General features: G+C 37.5%; 1 protein-coding gene across 8 annotated transcripts in view; it reads right to left on the bottom strand.

The window, feature by feature from the left end:
* Nucleotides 1–20,842, bottom strand: part of Pals1 (protein associated with LIN7 1, MAGUK p55 family member) — an 88,369-nt gene that overhangs the window by 51,702 nt on the left and 15,825 nt on the right. For 2 of the 8 annotated variants that reach the window (XM_004837372.3, XM_021247511.2), the window contains exons 3-4: nt 6,615–6,681; nt 5,375–5,518 (exon numbers count right to left, since the gene is read on the bottom strand). The exons of 2 other annotated variants lie outside the window; for them this stretch is intronic. The gene's annotated coding sequence lies outside the window, so the exon portion shown is untranslated. Of the gene's footprint in view, nt 1–5,152; nt 5,287–5,374; nt 5,519–6,614; nt 6,682–20,842 lie in introns of all 8 variants that reach the window. 4 more of the 8 variants (XM_004837373.3, XM_004837371.3, XM_087195293.1 and 1 more) reach the window with 3 other exon arrangements.

The following is a 20,842-nucleotide window of genomic DNA, read 5'->3' as shown; positions in this document are numbered from 1 at the left end:
TTTTATAAGGATTCATTTAGAGAAAATGGTAGTGTCTAATACCACTCAAAAATTTTAAAAAATCCTACTACATAACAAAAATAACACTGGACCTAGAGTCTAGAAAATTGAATTTTCATTTTGACTGTGCCACTTTCCCTACAGCAGTAGTGGCAAACCTATGGCACGTACACTGCAGTGGGCTGTTTGTATTACTGAAAGATCTGAAAGGTTTACCGTCACTGGCCTAGAGCTTCATGATTTAAGACCAGTTTCTCCCTCTGAACTTCAGATACATTTACAAAATTTATTCATAGGATTATTTTGAATTATAAATATGATAAGGTAAATAAGTTATAAAATGAAAAGATAATCTGATTCCATTTTTAAAATCTTCCATCATATTTGGGACAAAAATATTTTATTGAAATACTGGCTTTTCATCAAGCCATTTCTCAAGCATAAATAAGCAATTGTTTATATGTGCATAAACTCACACATTAAATCTAATCAACCTCCTTAATTCAAGGCTTTAAAAATATTTACAGTAATACACCTACTACCTCCTTGAATTGAGCATCACTTCAGTAAATAAGCTGCTCTAGCACAATGCTAACTAAGCAAAAACCAGCTTTTTAGACAATATTCCTAACACCAGTCAATCTTCTTTCACATGTCAGGCTATAGTAAAATAGGGACAGAAGACAAAGTATTTAATTTACAAACCTAGGCTACCAGGAAAAACAACAAAGGCCAACAATCAGGAAAACACTAAAATTACATTTTCACAACAATTTGGGTAGATTATTATCTTTCATCCAAATTTTAGCTTCTTTATTAACAACTATGTAACACTCCCTTATTTATCATTAACTTTCTCCTTCACTAAAATGAGAGCCATTCTAGATTGATTGTAAGCTTTAGATGTTGATTATACACAAATGCAAATTCAGCTGATTTAATGTTTTCACTACAAGTAAGCAAAAATTTGTGTAGGAGTTATTGTGTAGGAGTTATTAAGAATAGTTTAGCTATTCTTAACTTCAATTTTAAAAATCTAGGAGTGTACATATTTTCAGAAAATTAACTCTCAACCTTTACAATTACCGGATACCAAAAATCAAAGAATAATAGATTATGTATTTTTTATATAAATCAGAATCTGAAATTAAGATTCAGCTTAAAAACACTAAAAAGTGTATATATACCCACTAAACTAAATCATGAGGGAAAATTATAGATCATGCAACAGAAGCTGGCTCAGGTGATCTTGGTCATAATTCTCATAGTTGGTCACAGCTTGATTTCCAGGACTTGGGGAAAAACAAAAAAAAACACAAAATCTCTCCCAGAATTCTCATGGTTGGACTATTATCACCATGCTTGTCTATCTGGATCTAGTCTTTTACTTTCAGAAAAATTTCTTCAGTCTGATATTAATCCACTAAAAATTCATTTTTATTACCTCCCCTGGAAAGTTCACAGTCTACCAAGAGACAGTAAAGAAAATAAATGTTGGGTTGGGGATTTAGCTCAGTGGCATCGTGCCTGCCTCACAAGCGCAAGGTCCTGCGTTTGATCCCTGGTACCAAAAAAAGAAAAGAAAAGAAATGTTGGTCTCTCCTCACTACCACATATTCCAAATTTGTTAGGTTCATAACTTTATATCTATATACCCCCAGTGCTTAGCATAATACATGTCATACAGGAAATGCCGAAGAAATATTTGCTCAACTAAACTTGGAATGTCACAAATTCACAAAGGATGAACAAATCTAAAATTTAGTCTGAGGGGCTGGGGATTTAGCTCAATGGTTCCACTGCCTGCCTAGCAAGCGGAAGGACCCGAGTTTGATCCCCGGTACCAAAAAACAAAACAAAATAAAATTTAGTCTGTGGTAAAGAGAGGAGGGCCGGGGATTTAGCTCAGTGGTTTCACCGCCTGTTACACAAACACAAGGACCTGAGTTTGATCCCCGGTACCAAAAAAAAAAAAAAAAAAAAGAGTTGAGAGGAAACATTTCTTTGCCCTGCATCTCAAAAGGTAACTAAATATTAGTCACACAGAAGAGCCTGTTCCCAGACTGATGAAATTACATGACCATTAAGGAAGGAACAGTGTGAGAAAATGGCACTTTTAGAAAACAGCAGAATGCAGTAAGCAGGACAGAACAAAGGGAAGGATGTCGTACATGAGTAATGATAAAACTGGAAAGGACGACAAGCAGAGGTGAGACTGACAAGAATTTTAAGAGCTAAAGATCTGTACCCTGAAACTTAAGAATCATTCAAGGATTTAAAGCAAGGGATGGATGATATAATCACATTTGTTTTTATAGAAATAGCACTCCTAGAGAAGTACACAGGATTGATTGAAGTGTGGCAATGAGACCAGTTTGAAAGCACCTGTAACATGGGATTCTGAACTAAAACAGAATGAAGAAAAGTTGTAAGTAGTTTATAGAAACAGTGGAACTTGGTGTCTATACAGGAGGGCAAAAATAGAAGGGAAAAGGAAGCAAAGGAGATGAAGGGACAGAAGTAATAACTCTACCTAGAGCTAACATTTACTGAGTACTTCATCATGACAAGATCAAAAAGTATAGTGAATGTTTAACATTTTTAAAAAAATTTATTACAGTAAAAGACAGATTAATCCCACTCAAAATACTCCCTCTCACTTCAAATACCGTCATGCCATCACTTTTGCCACATTCTGAAGCAATTCTGGAAGTCCTCTTTCATGTCTTTCGTTGTGCTTTTGTACTTGCCTTGATGTCCTGAATAGATTCAAAAGATTTACCTTTCACGGTCATTTTGACTTTAGGGAAGTGACTCTGGTGAATATGGTGGGTGAGGACACACCATAAGGTTCTTATAAACCTGCTTACCTTGGATGGTACATGGCAGTGGCATTCACTGTATTTTTCATCACACTTCATAAAGATAATCACGAAAGAGGACTTCTAGAACTGCTTCAAAATGTAGAATGATGAAATAAGTGTTTGAAGAAAAGGAAAGTATTGTGAGGGAGAGATTAATGGTAATGTGTCTTTTTGGGGGGGGGGGTAACCAGGGATTAAACTTGGGACTTTGCGCTTGCGAGGTAGGCAGTGGAACCACTGAGCTAAATCCCAGGCCCGGTAATGTGTCTTTTATGATAATGCTACTTGCCCATTAGTCACTAGTACGTACACACAAGAAAGCTATATATATATAGATAGATATATCACACACATATATAGTTTATATATATATGGTTCATATATATATCTCTATATATATCTATATATATATCTATATATATATCTATATATATATCTCTCTCTCTATATATATCTATATATATATAGATATATATGGTTCAGTAGATCCTCAATTTCAGGCATCCACAGGGGTGGATGTCTCCCCTAAAGGCAAGGGGGAACTACGGTATTGCAAGCACTTCACACAATACTCATTTTAACTTCAGGACAAGTCTAGAAGTAGGTTAAATATGTGCAAAATGGGAACTGAAGTAGGCCTTGAGAACAAGATAGAAGAATCAAGGCCAGGGATTTAGCTTGGTGGTACCGCACCTGTCTTGCAAGCGCAAGGTCCTGAGTTCGATCCCCGGTACTGCAAAAGCAAATAAATAAAAAAAAGATAGAAGAATCAATAAGGCTACATGAATCAAGGCAGAAAGATAAAAACTGGGGAGGTACAAAGGAGGGTAGTTGACTAAAACAGGAGAGCAGAAGATGAAAGATATGACTAGAAGGTATGGTTGGGTGCAGTTTATTAAAGGTTTTAAATATAAATCCTTAATCCTGCTGGGTATTGGTACACGCTTGTAATCCCAGCAATCTGGAAGCTGAGCAAGAGGATCACCATAAATACGAGGCCAGCCTGGGCTACACAGTGAGTTCAAGGCCAGTAGGAGCTTCATAGTGAGACCCTGTCTGAGGAAAAACTAACTAAATAAATAAAATCCTTAATCCTGAAGACAGTAAGAGAATAAAAGTTTAGAAAAGAGGAGTAAATTATATATAAATTTAGTTGCACATATACTTTTGGCTAGGTATTCGGGTTACAGAGGCAACATCCCTGCCTATTACTCTGTCTCCCAAAATTTCCAACAAGGATCCAGAAGTTAAACTCCTATTTCTCCTTAATCTACTCCTTCCCTCTTTGTCTTCTTCTATTTCCAATTCTGTGACTGTCATTCAATTACTCGAAGACCACATAATGTTGAAGAAAACAGCCTCTAATCAGACTGCCTATAATCTAGTCTTTACCCAACTCTCCTTTTTTGTCTTAGCTCAAAAACATTCTCCCATGGAATCCAACGATCCCTATCACTTCTTGATTAAGACAGACTGCAACTGCTGGGGATTAGCTCAGTGGTTCTGCTGCCTGCCCCACAAACGCAACAACCTGAGTTTGATCCCTGGTACCAAAAAAAGAAAAAAAAGAGAGAGAGAGAAAAAGCTTCTGCTCTGATGAAGTTGAAAGACCTAGTTGCAGTCTTTTTTTTTTTTTTTTTTTTGGTACCAGGGATCGAACTCAGGAGATTCTGCTTTTGAGGCAGGCCTCAGAACCACTGAGCTAAATCCCCGGCCCAAGGGTAGAAGCTTTTTGAGGTCAGGAATCAGGTTGATTTATCTCTGGATCCACGATACTGACAAGCACAGAACCAAGAAAACAAGGCTTTAAAATATGAACCCAGGCAGTGTGATTTCAGGGTTACCACTCTTAATCACTATCCTTGGGTCACTAGGTAGATGACAGTGTTACTAACTAGAGTTGGGAATACAGGAAGAGAATCAGAGGAAGAGAAGTTAAAGGGAAATGTGAGCTTTGTTTTCAACAAATCAATTTCAAGGTGACTACAGCTCACACAGGTAAAGTTCTAGTTGGCAGGGAACTGTCTTATCTCAATAGTCATGATACCTAGAGTAAGGGAGAAGCATATGAGCAAATCATTCCTCTGTTTAGAACTTCTGATGGCTTTCAATACTACCTAGAAAATAAAGTCTAAACTACAAGATCAATCTAAGCTTTGTATTTTTTACTACTATCCTGAATGAGCATTTTAATTTAGCCTCCTCATTTGTGCCTATCTGTATCTTTTCTTCCTGCCCACATGTCTTTTGAACTATATCTCCTTTTATCTTCTATCTTCAAGACTTACCTCAAGTCCCTAATTTCTTGAAGAAATCTTTTAGATCTTCTTGGTTAAATAACAAGCTCATCACACATCACAATCCAAAAGACTCTATCATGCTCACAAGTTAATTCATGAAGGCCAGGAAAGACTCTAAAGTACTTCCAGAAACAGAAAAACATTATGCTGTGTCTGACAGTTTTAGCATTGAGGTCATTTTAATTTTTAGTGCAGCACGATGGTACACACCTATGATCCCAGCAATGAGGGAGGTAAAGCAAGAGGATTACAAGTTCAAGACTGGCTCAGGCAACTTATCAAGATTGCTTCAAAATAAAAAGGCCTGTGGTTGTAGCTCAGTGGTACAGTACCCCTGTGTTTGATCCTTAGTACCTGAAAAAAAAGAAAGAAAAAAAAATTTTTTGAGCTAGGTCTCACTACATAGTTCAGGCTGGCCTTGAACTCATTATGTAGCCCAGGATGTCCTCAAGCTCATGGTGATCCTTTTGCCTCAGCCTCCCAAGTGCTGGGGTTATAGGCATGCACCATTGCACTTGGCAAGATCATAACTTTTAAGCAGGCAATCCATTAATAATCTAAGTCCATATATGTAGTCAATACATATCAATAAACAGTAAAAGAATCCCAGTCCAAAGGACTTAAAAAAACAAAATACAATGACCCAAATCCTTTGACAATTCAGAAGCTGGTAAATGACCAAACTAGGAAATTACCTCCTTTTTGAGGAAAACAACAGGCTGAAGATAATGGAGTTTACAATTCTTCTCTTTGCAACCTTCAATCGTAAGTTTAAAATTTAAAAAAAAATAAAATGCTTCTAAGGCCTGTATTTCTAATCCTCATCAGAATCCCTAATTTCACTCCTTCCAAAGAACAACAAAAACTCAAAAAAATCTTTACATAGTCCACAAAGCAAGAAAATAAATTTTCAGGTCAGCAGGCCAAAGCTATTTTGATGCTAACTTCAAACTAGTAGCAGAGAAAGGGCTTTGCTTATGTGAATTGGCTAAGAGAGGAAATAAAAGAAAGCTAAATAAGCGCAAAGTGCAAATGCTGGAGATTAAGGGACTGAAATAGCCTAACGGGTACAGGACCACTGAAAACTGTACCAAGAAAGAACCATTTGTGTAATAGCTGGGAAGCAGGACAGGTTTGCAGGAAAACAACACATGTTAAAAGGAAAATAAGTAGTATTTTCAGTTTTAGACAGAGGGAGATGGAAAAGATATACTTCATATGCATAAACATGTTCTCAGTTTACACTAGTGTCCAGCACTTTAAAAAATTTTTTAATTCATCCTTCTTCCCCTTCTTCAGTAAGGAATGCCCTTTGACCAGCAGCTGGGAAATCTCATTCTAAGTGATCAGCATTCCTTTGACGTTTTAAGAGGCTGGGTTATTTGTTTCCATAGAAACAGCTTTGTCAGCGAACACAGGATTGTGGCCAAGAATAGTGAAAAGAACTTACATTATGCAAACTGGAAAAAAACCTTGTCTTTTTGGTCCTTCAAAAAACTCAGGCTAACTTTCTTACTCTGTAAAACAGAAAAATAAGATGATTAGTCAAGTGTAAAAGTCTGCAGTATTATTAAAGGAGGTGGGAAAAAGGGAAAGGTTAACTCAGTGTGATATCCAAACTTATTTTCAGATATCTAGAGTTGGTATAAAGCTGTAAAAATCCACCACCACCACCCCAGCCTCTGATGGACATTAATGAAAAATCAGTGTTGTTGTATATTAGTGCCACTGGATGTGTCAAATGGTGCAGTCTGGTAACTCCTCCAAAGGCTAAACAAAAACTCTTAAGTCCCTGTGATTCCATTCCCAAGTATACACCAAAAGAAATGAAAACACATTTACACACACACACACACACACACACACACACACACACACACACAAACACGAGAAAAAATATCCATAGCAGCATTATTTATAACAGGCAAAGAGTGGAGAATAAAATACAAATGTCCATCATTGATAAATAGATAAATAAAAAGCTTTATGTTCATATACAAAACATAGAGTATACAGAAATACACAACAGATCCTCGAAAAGAGAAGTTAAAGAAGCCAGTCAAAGAACCACATACTATATGATTCCATTTATGAAATATCAGAATAAGCAAATCTATAGAGACAAAGTGGCATTTTAGGGCTCATGGGCAGAGAATTATGGTTAAGGTGTCCAAGTTTCTTTTGGGGATGAAAATTAACTGTTATGATTGCACAACTCTCAATATACTAAAAGCCACTGAATTGTACAAATAAAATGAATGAGTGGTATGGTATGTGAATCCTATCAATAAAGCTGTTTTTAAAATTCAATGAGAGGGCCAGGGATTTAGCTCAGTGGTTCCGCTGCCTGCCTCCCAAGCGCAAGGACCCGAGTTTGATCCCCGGTACCAAAAACAAAAAACCAAAATAAAATACAATGAGAAACCAATGCATGGTGACACACACATGTAATCCCAGGAATTGTGAGCTCAGGAAGGACTGCCACGATTTGAGGCCAGCCTGAACTACAATACATAGTGAAACTCTGTCTCAGATAACAACAACAACAACAACAACAACAACAAAAAATATATAATGAAATACCATTAAAAATAAAATTGGTAAATTTTTTTTAAAAAATGACAATACTCAGCATTGGAAAAGACAGAGAAACTGAACACCCTCCCCGCCCCCCACGCGATGCAATAATGGAAAGAATGTAAAATGATAGAGCCTGTTTGGAAGTTTTTTACAAAATTAAACACATGGTTACCATACAACCCAGCAATTCCATACACAATAAATAAAAGTATATTTTTATTTTCACAAATGACATCTGTAAGGATTGTGTATAGCACCATTACCAATAATAGCTTAAAACTGGACACAGTATCCTTCAATTGGTAAATGGATAAACAAAACATGCGATACGATTCAGCAATTAAAAAGAATGGACCAGCCGCCACGCTGTCTGCCTCGCAAGCGCAAGGTCCCAAGTTCGATCTCCAGTACAAAAAAAACCAAAAAACCAAAAAACGAAAAAGAATGGACCAATGATACAATAGCATGGATGTTCTAAAAAATGTAATGGTAGAGACAAAAGGATATATTGCATGATCCCATTTATATGAAATTTCTAGACAAGGCAAAATTAGTGCCTGTATAGAAAGTAGTTTAGTGGTTTCCTGAGACTGAGGTTGGTAGCAATTACAAAAAGACAGAGAGCTTTTTCCATGTGAAAGGAGTGTTACAAAATTAGATTTCAGTGATGTCCGCACAATGATATAAATTTACAACTACAATGGCAGAATATGTGGATTTTATGAACTATACCTCAATAAAGGTGTTTTAGAAACTCAAACTTTAGCTGGGATGGTGGTGCATGCCTGTAATCCCAGCACTCAGGAGACTAAGGTAAGGCAGGAGGAGTCCCATGAGTTCAAGGCCAGCCTGTGTTACACAGTGAGTTCAAGGCCAACCCAAAACCCTGACTCAAAAAAAAAAAAAAAAAACCTCAAACATTTTAAATCAGTGAATTCTGATGTAAGATATACCTGTTCATCCGATTTTAAAAGAAAATAAAACCTTAAACAATGCATCTTTTTACACTTTTATTAGTATATGTTTGTAGTACGTAACGATTACTTTCCTTGTAGGGAGCTGGTACATATACACAACATATCAATTCTTTTTTTATCTCCTTCCCTTCTTCTCCCTCCCCTCTTTCTCTGTCACATGGCCCCCCTCCTATTTACAAAAGATCTCCTTCTCTACTTCCTATTATCTATCTTTTACTTTGCTGTTTATATGTTTTAGGTTTCTCATATAAGAGAAACCAAGCAATATTTATTTCACTTAACATTATGGTCTCAAGGTGCACCTATTCTCCTACTAATGATTCAAGTTTATTCTTTATATAGGAGAGCGGTACTCCATTGTATTTAAATCCCATATTTTCTTCATCCATTCATCTGTTGATGGACACATAGGACACATGCAAGATTTAACTATTATGAATTGTGTCGCTATAAACATAGGTATGCAGGTGTCACTGTAAGATGATGAAAAATGGCACCTTGTTGATAGTAAATTATATATACTCCAATTTTTTTAAAAAACCACTGCATAGTCCAAAAGCAAGACAGAATGACATCATAAAAACACCTTCTTTACTTGCTGAGAGCAAAGCTCCGTGGTAGGGAGTCAGCTCATTTACAGACTTCAGTTCATTATCTAGCACCAAAAAAAGGACAAGTCTATTCTTTCAATAAATGTTTGCTTTAACTCAGAAATTCTAATTTCCAACAGTGAATGACCCAAATATCCTCACAAAAACAACTAGCCATATCCAAAACTAAGAAATTATAGGTCAAAACTGAAATACAATTGAGCCAGCTATGCAAGGTTGGACAAAAATTATTACTCAGTACAAAGGACATAACTGAAACAAAAATAAGCTCCTCAAGATTTAACTAAAAAATGAATTTTTAAATTACAGGATTAAAAAAACTTTTAAGGGGCCAGGGATTTAGCTCAGTGGTTCTACCGCCTGCCTTGAAAGCACAAGGTCCCGAGTTTGATCCCCAGTACCAAAAAAACCCCACTTTAATATAAAAAAAAGACCCGGCACTCAGGAGGCTGGGGCAGGAGGATCCCCACAAGTTTGAGGCCAGTCTGAACTACATAGCAAGACACTATCTCTAAATAAATAAATAAAAAGAAAGCATATGTAGTATGTAAAATCAACTGAACTTAACTCAATATGTACAATATGAAAATAAAAGACCAAGTGCAAATGTCCTGGGTTTACTTTTAATTTAAACACCCTGACAAGTCCTATAAAGGCATTTCTAAAATTCTACACAGTTTATATTTTAGGTTTCAGATAGAAGTACTTTCATTTGTCATCCAGATAACAGCATTCTGAAGAACCCATTGCAGTCTCAAGGCTTTCAAACTGACTACATTTAAACATTATGCCAGATAAATTTATAAAGAAAAGATGCAAAATTCTCTTAATTGAAAAAAATCTTCAAGGGCCAGGGATTTAGGTCAGTGGTTCCACTGCCTGCCTCGCAAGCGCAAGGACCCGAATTGGATCCCCGGTACCAAAAAAAAATCTTCAAATAAAGCGAGGGTGCTGGGTGTGGTGGCCCAAGCCTAGAATCCCAGCACACTGGGAGCCTGATACAGGAGGACTGAAAGTTCAAGCTCAGCCGGGGTTATTTATTGGCTTAGCAAAACCCTGTCTCAAAATTTTTTTTTAAATTTAAAAAATAAAAAAAAACTGGGCTTGGGATTTAGTTCAGTGGTTCCGCCGCCTGCCTTGCAAGCACAAGGTCCTAAGTTCGATCCCCAGTACCCCCCCCAAAAAAAAACTTTTTAAAAAGGGTGTGGGATGTAGCTTAGTGAAGAGGCCTTGGGTTCAATTTCTAGTAACATATATTATAACTTAAAGCCACATAAATCATTTGCCCTCATCCAAAAGTGGGCATCTGAAATAAAGACATTTCTCAGATGAAGTAGAAATGGCAAATAAATATATGAAAAAATGTTCAACATCACTGGTCATTTGAGAGATGCAAATTAAAACAACGCTGAGATTCCACCTCACTCCAGAAATGGCAATTATTAAGAAATTAGCCAAGAGGAGACACACAAATGGACAAACAAAAAAAAATGTTCAACACTGCTAATGACTAGAGAAATGAAAATTAAAACTGCAATGAGATATGGATATCTCATACCTATCAGAATGGTTATTATAAAAAAAGACAGGGCCAGGGATTTAGCTCAGTGGTTTCGCCACCTGCCCTGCAAGCGCAAGGAGCCGAGTTCGATCCCTGGTACCAAAAAAAAAGACAAAGACAGTTAAGTCTTAGCACGGCTGTTGAATAAAGGGAGTTCTTTACAATGTTGGTCAGATCACTTGAGTCCAGGAGTTCAAGATAGCCTGGGTAACTTGGTGAAACCACCTCAAAACCAAACCAAACCCAAGAAATGCAAAATCAGATTTGTTGTTCTTATTTTACAAATGACAAAGGAAGAAAATCTAAGTCATTTTCTAAAATTATATAAATACTTGGTGGGAGAGATTTAAAAAAGAAAATCAACCCAATAATGATCACCAGCAGAACTGTAATACAGCAAACAAAGAATAAAAACTACTGCCAAATAAACTGCCTTGCCCTGTATACTGGGGTCAAAGAAAGCAGACACACTTTGAGTCATATATTCCAATACATGGTACATTCCCCATCAACTGCATACAATCTGGCCAGAAACACAAAACATATAAAATGACATAATAGTTAAATTAAAAATGGTACAAACGAGGAAAGAGTAAAAACAGGTATGGACCAAACATTTAGTGATCAGCTAATACTATTTACTGATGATACTGAGTGCTGAACACTGACCTATGTACTTTAGATATAGGCAATCCTCAAACAAAACTACAAGTTTTAGTATTGTTATCCCCAATAACAAATAAGGAGACAGGTTAAAGAACCAAGTAAGTATATATTCCAAAGAACACCTCCAAATAAACATTCAACAATTATAACAGGTACTCCTTGTATACGATTTCATGTCCATTATGTCATCTAATCATTATGATCCTTCTTGTATGGTAATTTAAAAGGAATTTTTTTCCCTTATTTTACAGAGGACAAAAGCAGGGGTAGGAAAAAATGATGAGAAATGGAAAAAATGGAAATAAAGTCTTTGTAAATAGGGAAGGGTGGAGGGCGTGAAGGGAGGGCTAGGAATGGGGAAAAAATAAGAACCAAGATGCATTATATAAAGGTACAATTCCCAATGAGAAATGTAATTGTGTTGTATACCTACAATGTACCAATAAAAGAATTTAATACAAAAAAAAAAAAAGGAGGGGTATTATTTAAATAGTCTGAGTAATCAGTGATGGAGGTGGTGGTAGTAGGAAAAGGAAAAGCAGCAGCACTATTTATAGGCACAGTGCCAAGAATTTCCCATATATTCTCTCATCTAATCTTTCTAAATCCCCAAAGTTATCCTCACTTTAAAGATGAGGAAAACAAGTAAGGAAAGGTTAAGCTGCTTCTCAAGGTCAGAATTCTAAACAGCTCAGAGAAGACTTAAGTCTGTAGGATGTTAAAACAGAAACTGTACATTTTAATATTTATTTTAACCAATGCTGAGAAGAGAAAGAAAAAAATATGATTATCAAGACTAATTAATCACGCAGTATTTTTGGCACCTTTGTAAGATTTTCTTTCCCTTGTCTGCAGAGTCTCTTTTATTTATTTATTCATTTTTTTTTGGTACCAGGGATCAAATTCAGGTCCTTGTGCTTGCACAGCAGGCGGCGAAACCACTGAGCTAAATCCCTGGCCCCGACAGTCTCTTTTAAATGATGAAATTTTAAAACAAACAAAATCACACACACCTGACAGTCTCCTTTTGCTTTTTTAGGCCTAAAATTTAACTTTTTGGTCTTAAATATTCCCCAGGAACAAACATATTGGATCATTCACCATCCATGTTCCTTTATAAATCCGTGTCTCACTGTTAGAGCTGAGTGAGGGAATAAGAGATCATGATTTTTTTTCAGGGCTGGGGACAGAACTCAGGGCCTCATGCACACTAGGCTTCCAACCCCTGGGATTCTTTTTTTTTTTAAATTAGGGTCCCTATATATTAATATGTATTGAGTAAAAAGTGTTTTGTTTTGTATGGTACCAGGGATTGAACTCCTGTCCTTGCGCTTGCGAGGCAGGTGGCAGAACCACTGAGCTAGATCCCCTGGCCAAAAGTGTTTTGTTTTTAACTAGTGAGAAATTCTCCAGGAGCTCATATCAAACTCAAAGTTCAAGGTCTTTAAAGATAGCTAAGACCTCACATTCAGGGCAGGAATTGGTTAGAAGCCAAACAGTATCAAAGGTATCAAATGATTGGTTACTTGAACTGCTCCCATTATCACCTTCAACTCCTCAGTAATAAAAAATTAAATGTATCCAAAAATGTTAGCAAAGTTTTTGAAAAAAGACACTAAGACAAAAGATAATTTGTAACATTTTCAAACAGGTTAGAAATAGATTTTTTAAACATAGTTTAAAATGACCTGCAATATGGCTTTTCTGTATATGGTTACCAACCAAGAATATGTAAGGCCTAGTCGGAGAATAAGAACAGTCTAGTTAAGGAACAGAGCCAATGTAAGAGATAGAAGATAAAGTCAGAGTTAACTGAATGCTAAGCTAAATTGTTTGAATTTTCTCCTGCAAGCAAGGGAAAACTAAAGGTTTCTCAGAAAAGAACAACAAAATGGCTTTTTAGAAAGCTAAATCTGTACTGTAACTGAGTTGACTAGGGGAAAATATCAGTACAGCAGCCAGTAGATAATGTTTTAGTACTTATACATGGGAAGACAAAGGAAGAAGCAAAAGGAATGAAACCGTATGTTAAACAATCATTTCTCTAACAGGATGATTTGACAAGACTTGGAGACCAGAAGCCAAATATAATCGTCAAGTAGTGAAACAAAAGAACTTGGGAGAATTATGGAACCTTAAAAGAGGAAAATCCAGAGAATCAGGTTGTCTCCCACCTCCATAGATGGAAATAAGACCTAGAAAGGAGGTGACAAATTTCACTTTTAAAGTATTGCAATAAAGTAAAAGTTTCAACAGATTATTAATGGCTAGATGGGACACTAAGGAGAGAGGCTAGAAATACTTGTTTCTAAATTATTTACAAATTCATTCACTCCTTGTGCTATCGGGGCATTGAACCCAGGGCCTTTGCATTGAGCTATACTCCTAGCTCCCCCCCTTTTCTGGGTACCTTGGATTGAACTCAGGACCTTGTGCTTGCGAGGCAGGCAGCGGAACCACTGCGCTAAATCCCCGGGCCCCTCCTAGCCCTTTTTAACATTTTTTTTTTTTAAACTTTGCTAAGTCTCTCAGGCTGGGCTTGAACTTGTGATCGATCCTCTTGCCTTAGCCTCTCAGAGTGCCGGGATTTTGCATTTTTATATTTATAAAGTGTTTTGGCTTCTACAGCTTATTTCAAGCACATCTTTCCTATGTTGAGCACCACAGATAGGTCAGATTTTCCCATTTTTCAAATACACAGGCATTGACATAGCTAGAAGTAGTAAGACAAATGAAAATCTAGATGAGTGAACCCTTTTGTGGATCCACAGTGCTATGTTACATTTCTGTAAAATGATACACCATGCTGACTACATACTTCCTCAGTAAGCATCCACAGCAGCCCTCTCTTTGTAACTTATATTCTATATAGGCTTACTTGTCCTTAGTGTGGGCCTTCCCATAACCCCAGAACTATGGCAAACCAATCAGTGGACTAATTTGGTTAACCCTTGATCCCAGCATCACATACTCTAGATCTAACCATCTCCAAAAAACCCCACCTATGACCACATGAGGCTTTGGGGGGACATCTAGACACAAACCATAACACTCCATAGTATCTCAGACATATCCCAGCTTCTCTCTTCTCATGCCACTACCTTAAACCTTTCACACAGGGAACAGGAAAGGGGACATTACCAGAACCCCTGCAGTGAGTCCTGGTCTCCTGTGAGCCAGGAGATTTAATTCACAAAGTGAATTAAAGAATAAAAACAAGAAACAAGACTTAGAGAAACTGAGCTTTGGGCCTGATCAGTACTGCTCTGGGCAGCAAAGACAAAGGCACCCCAAGCTTGCCACTATTAATTGGGCTCAGAGGGAGTATCAGATGACTTAGAGGGCGGCAATAATCCTAAATTGATAAGGATCTCTATAATGGGAGGAAGTATCAGATGACTTGGAGGGTGGTGGTGGGGTAATCCTATGACCATGAGGATCTCATGCTGTTGAGTATCTTAGGTTGATTAGGATGGTGAGATGAGCAAAACTTCTTACAACAGCAGGGGGATGAGTTAAGCTGATAAGGAATTTGTCCCTCTTCAGGTGAAACTTTTCTACTCAGTTCTGAAAAACCCAGGATGTCTTCAGCTGATGTAATCTTGCCCTTGAGCATCACAGCATCACAGGACTATTGAGGCCTCAGACAGCCCTAATCATAATTAAATTGTGAAATGATTTTATTCCCCAAAATTATGTCAAATGGCTCCCAACACTAACACACATTTTCTCTTACAGGGGTTTTTCTTTTTTTGTTTGGTACTGGGGATCAAACTTGGGACCTTGCACCTGTGAGGCAGGTGCCGGAACCACTGAGCGAAATCCCCGGCTTACAGGGGCTTTTCTATGAGTTGCTTAATTAGTCTTCCCAACCTCAGTCTCTTTCTTTGCTGATCATTTCACACAGTACTGGCAGGTTAACTTTACTGAAGCACCTCTATTACCATGACAATGTCTCTTTGGATGTTTCTGTGGCCTTTTCCTTTTCTAAGTTACCTTTAATGAGGGTTTACTAAACACTGGGATAAAAACCTGGCATGCATCATCTCATTTAACTCTCACAAGTCTCCTCATACAATTGTGTACCTTAGCTTATGTTACAGTTTATGTTTAGATGTCCCCCCCACAAAGCCTCATGTGTCACAGGTGAGGCTTTTTCAGAGGTAGCTGGATTTAGAGTGTGTGACACTGCAATTGATTCATGGTGCAAAGCTATGCTCAAGGGCACTGGATTAAGCATGTGAGTGCTACCTGCCCTAAGTATTCTGGATAAGATAAAAGGGGCAGAAAGATCCTGTTAAGCCCCCTTGTTGCTTTTGTTACCTTTTGTGTGCAATGAACTGTCTCTCCTATGTAATGCCTGTCTGCCATGCCACCCTGCCTTGGAGCCAGCTGGTTATGGACTGAAACCCATACAAACCGTGAGCTAAACAAATTTTTCCTCCTTTAACTTTGAGTGTTGGGTAAAAAGTAACTGAGACAGCTTAGCAAAATATGTAATTTGTTCAATATCAAAAAATAAATGGTACATCTGGGCCTGAAGTCTGATTCCAGGGCACTTGAACAATGATTTTGTAGGACACAATTCAATATATTTCAAATTCCTTAGCCTGATATTCATATATAGCTCCTTTGATTTAATCCTAGAATTCTTTTCCCATTTTATTTTTCCCTTCCCTCTCCCAAATCAAACTACTTACTATTTTCTACACAAGCCCTGCAATTTCCCATCTTCACAGCTTTGACACACACTGTTTCTTATACTCAGAAAAAATACTCTCTGTTCAATGTTTCGTTTTTGTTTTTTTGGGTTTTTTTTGGTACTGGGGATCGAACTCCAGTCCTTGCGCTTGCACAGCAGGCAGCGAAACCACTGAGCTAAATCCCCAGCCCCGCTCTGTTCAATGTTTTTATCTGTAAAAAATTTTCCTCTTCCAATCAGTATCTTACAAAATTGTCCTCAAACCCACTTGGTCCCCTTCCACAACCTACCCTTCTAGGGTATTTATAATCTATCCCCCTGTTATACCAGTGATTTCATACCTTGAAATCAAATGTTAACTAGTTTTACTGACTCAAGTAGACTGCAAGGCCTTTGATGCAAAATGCATGTCTAATTCATATCTGATGAGCATATACTATTACATGCAATACATCCATGCCCCCCCTGCAACCAGTTTTGCTTTTTGGAGTTTTAATAACAGTCAGCAAGAAGTATGATGCACAGGGCCGGGGATTTAGCTCAGTGATACCACACCTGCTTTGATAGCACAAGGTCCTGAGTTCGATCCCCAGTACCAAAAAAACCAAAAAACAAAAACAAAAATGTGAGTACAGAATAAGATATCTTAAGAGAAACTACATTCTTATAACTTTGAGGGAGGTGGGATGAAACCCAGGGCCTTGTGCATGCTAGGCAAGTGCTCTACTACTGAGGCATCCCCCAGCCTCACATAACTTTTATTATAGAATATTGTCAGGCTTGTTTTATTTTATTATCAGTTATTTTTGTTAATCTCTTATTGTGCCTATTTATAAACTAAATTTTATCTTAAGTATGTATAAATAGGAAAAAACATAATATTTAAAAAGCTTGATACTATCCACACTTTCAGGCATCCACTGAGGGTATCACAATGTACTCTTGAGGATAAGGGAGGACTATTACACATTGTGTGCTAAATGCAAATATTTTTTAAATGAAAATCTTCTAGCCCAAAGAACTACTGAGCTCTTCTTCCTAGGAATGTTGCTATTCATACTTTTACAATTATAGTTAAATCAATATGGATGGCTGGTGGACGGTGAGTTGGCCCTTAAATCTAAAATTCATTCAAAGGACAGAACAGGATTTATCAGAGATATGCAGTGAGGGTGAGTTATGACCATTCTTCCACCAAGTGTATGCTTTTCTTTTTCTTTTTGGTACCAGGGATTGAACTTGGGTCCTTCTGCTTGCACAGCAGGCGGCGAAACCACTGAGCCCCAGTCCCATTGTTTTCAAGTAATAAGAACTCAACTTCCAGCACTGCAAAAACAAAGTAATGAAGAAGAGGAATTCAGTGTTTTTGTCTAAATTTCTCTCTGGGGACAGTATTCCCAAGGCTGGAACAACTGCAAAGTCTGGAAAAATGAAGACATAAATAGGAGGTAAAAGTAACATCTGTACAGTCTAAATATACAGTCTGGCCCAAAAATGCATACACTCTTCAGGAAAGAAAAATTTGTATAAATATTTTAATAACTAAACTTACTGAGACATCATGAGATTAATACAAGTTACCTCTGGCCTCTACAATTACAAGAGATGCTCAAAGTGGTGGCTATCAGCTCTCAGACATTTACTATTTTTCTTTTCCTGAAGTGTGTATATATTTTTTTGACCGACTCTGTATTTATAAAATACAGATATTCCTAAAATTGATGCAAATTCAAAGAGAATTTAATGAATTATATTAAGGATTTATAGAGTCCTTTTTTTAAAAGAAGTAGTCCAAGATTTTTTAGTGTCATTCACTTTGGGCTAAAGTAAAACTCAGACTATAGGAAAGAGAACACATGTATAGAAAGGATATATGGCTGGGGGTGAAGCTCAGTGGTAAGAGTGCATGATAAGCATACACAGAGCCCCGGACTCAATTTCTAGCACCAGAAAAAAAAAAAGGGAGTATTTATACATTATACATCCAGAGAACAGCTAGAGTGTTTTTATGACAATGTTAAATGTTAAAACCAAAGGAAAAGAATTGTTAAATTTTTTTCAGTACTGGGGATTGAACCCAACAGCTCATGAAAGTAAGCTAGGAAGTGTTCTACACTGAGCTACATTCCCAGATCTGTTTATTTTTTATTTTAAGACGTAGTCTGGCTAAGTTGCACAAGTTCGTCTTGAATTTGTAATTGTCCTGCCTCAGCCTCCCAAGTAGACAAGGTTACAAGTATGTGCCACAATCCCTGATGTTAAAGTAAATAATTTTAAACAAAATACTTTTTTTCTATATTGCTGTGTACAAAAGGATCTATTGATGGCTCTCACTTAATACTCAAGTCTTCTGCACTATTTATTTTGTCATTAATCTGCTGTATCTGGCCCCATCATTCTATTATTAATTTTTTATATATTAGTACATATCTTCCCAACTAGACTGGAAATATTCCATACCAATTCCAATCTAACAGTAGTGGTTCTTTCAGCCCTCGCAAAGCACTATGAAAGTTCACATTAGAAACTTAATAGCTGTTGCATTAAATATGAACAAGTATCTGAACAATAGAAATGGCAGGGCATACCTTCTATGTTAGCTTTTTGTTACTGTGACAAAATACCTGGGAAAATCAATTTAAAGGAGAATAATTTTATATTGGTTCATGGTTTTAGAGGCTTCAATCCATGGTCACTTGGCTGGATTGCTCTGGACCTGCAATGATGCTGAATATCATGGTAGAGAACCCACACAGTGGAGCAAAGCTGCTCACCTCATGGCAATGGGCAAGTGCAGAAAGACAATGCAGAAGGTGCCCACAAGACATACCCTTTAAGCACCCCCCAGTGACTTCCTCCAACCAGGCTCCCCCCTTCTGAGACTTTCCACCACCTCCCAATAGCACTATCCAGAGGACGAAGTTTTCAACATGTGAACTTTTGGGAGAGTCAATATCCAAACCAAAACAACTACCTATTGCAAAACACTGAATAACCCAAAGAGAGAAAGATCTCCCAACTTCTTTAATGATAATCAAGAAAGTAAAGTGATAGAAATAATTACTGGTATGGTGAATGCAATGTTTTTATGATTGCACTTTATATCGTATTTCCCCCAAATCAGACCTAAATCAGAGGCCCTAGCATGATTTTTTAGGATGTTCATAATATGAGCCCCAGGTAAAGATCTTCAGCCAGACAGACACATTTAATACAGTGGCACCTCAGTCTGTGTTTGTACCAAAATGTTCCCCTAAAGCCTCATGCAGTCATAGGTAGGGCTTTTTGAATTTTTTTTTTTTGGTACCAGGGATCGAACTCGGGACCTTGCACTTGTGAGGCAGGTGATGGAACCACTGGGCTAAATCCCCCAGCCCAGGGCTTTCTGGAGATAGTTGGATCTAAAGTCTGATGCTGGGATGAAGGGTGTGTGATTACTAAATCAGACCACTGACTGTTCTAGCATAGTTGTGGGTAAGACTGAGGGTGCCCCATCCTGGGTGGGTAAGATATAAAGGAAAGAAAAAGGGTTGCTGTAGTTGCTTATACCTTGCCACCTTCTGCCTTCTGCCCATAATGAACTGTTTCTCCTCTGCGATGCCCCTTGGCCATGCCACCCTGCCTTGGAGCCAGCCAACTATTAACTGAAACCTCTACAAACTGAGCCAAATAAACCTTTCCTCCTTTAACTTTGGGTGTCAGGTATTTCGTCTCAGCAGGCTATTGTCTCAGCAATGAGAAAAGTAACCAAGACAGTCTGTGACCAGAATCACAGAACGAATTAAGTTTGTGAACTGAGGCACCACTATACATCCATTGCAACACACACTGATGTACTGAATTATAAAATAACTTTAATATATAAATATAAATAAATAATATCATTGACACCAATACTTAAATAATATAAATTATAAGCATTTGTAAATACGCAAGTGGGTGCCTTTGGACAAGAGGTAAATGCCTATGTAAGCAGATGAATCTGAGACTTAATGCCAAATGACCAACTGGGAGTACAGACACAATGCACAAATAACATGCATATTGATAACAAACGGATGTGGTTGGGCCTAATATGAATCTTCACAATTCAGTATGTTGTGTGTTACAGATGTACTTAATGCACTTGTGGGAAATGAAATGATTTCTGAATACTGGTGCTTGCAAGGTTTTTTTGGTTTTGTGTGGACCAGCATTCCTAACTGTCATCATTTTTGCTGCCACTCCTGTCTCCGTAAGTCTTCACGTAACATATGATTTAATGGAGACTTTGTGAAGCCCAGCCTGAAAGTGTTGGTGTCTTGGTGAAGAATTCATGGAATAAAATCACTCACAGCTGTGTTGCCAACGCACCATGAGCAGGCTACGTGGACAAGAAATGCTCGCTTAAGGAGAGGTCTATTGCTGGACATGAGAGACTGGGGCCAATGGTTACACAGGAAAGGGAGCTCCAAGAACTTCGTGCTGAAATTCGGGGTTTTGAGACTTACGATGATGTTCCAGAAGACATGCCTGTATTTGAATAAACAGATTTCTGTACATAAATAAATGAGTAAATATAGATTGTACATGAAAAAATAA

Source organism: Heterocephalus glaber, unplaced genomic scaffold (genome assembly GCF_053883595.1).
Source record: "Heterocephalus glaber isolate CG9 unplaced genomic scaffold, H.glaber_assembly_v1.0 deba00001608, whole genome shotgun sequence".
NCBI classification, from domain to species: Eukaryota; Metazoa; Chordata; class Mammalia; order Rodentia; family Bathyergidae; genus Heterocephalus; species Heterocephalus glaber.
The sequence above is the reverse complement of the archived record's forward strand: the minus strand, read 5'-3'. Positions and strand labels throughout refer to the sequence as shown.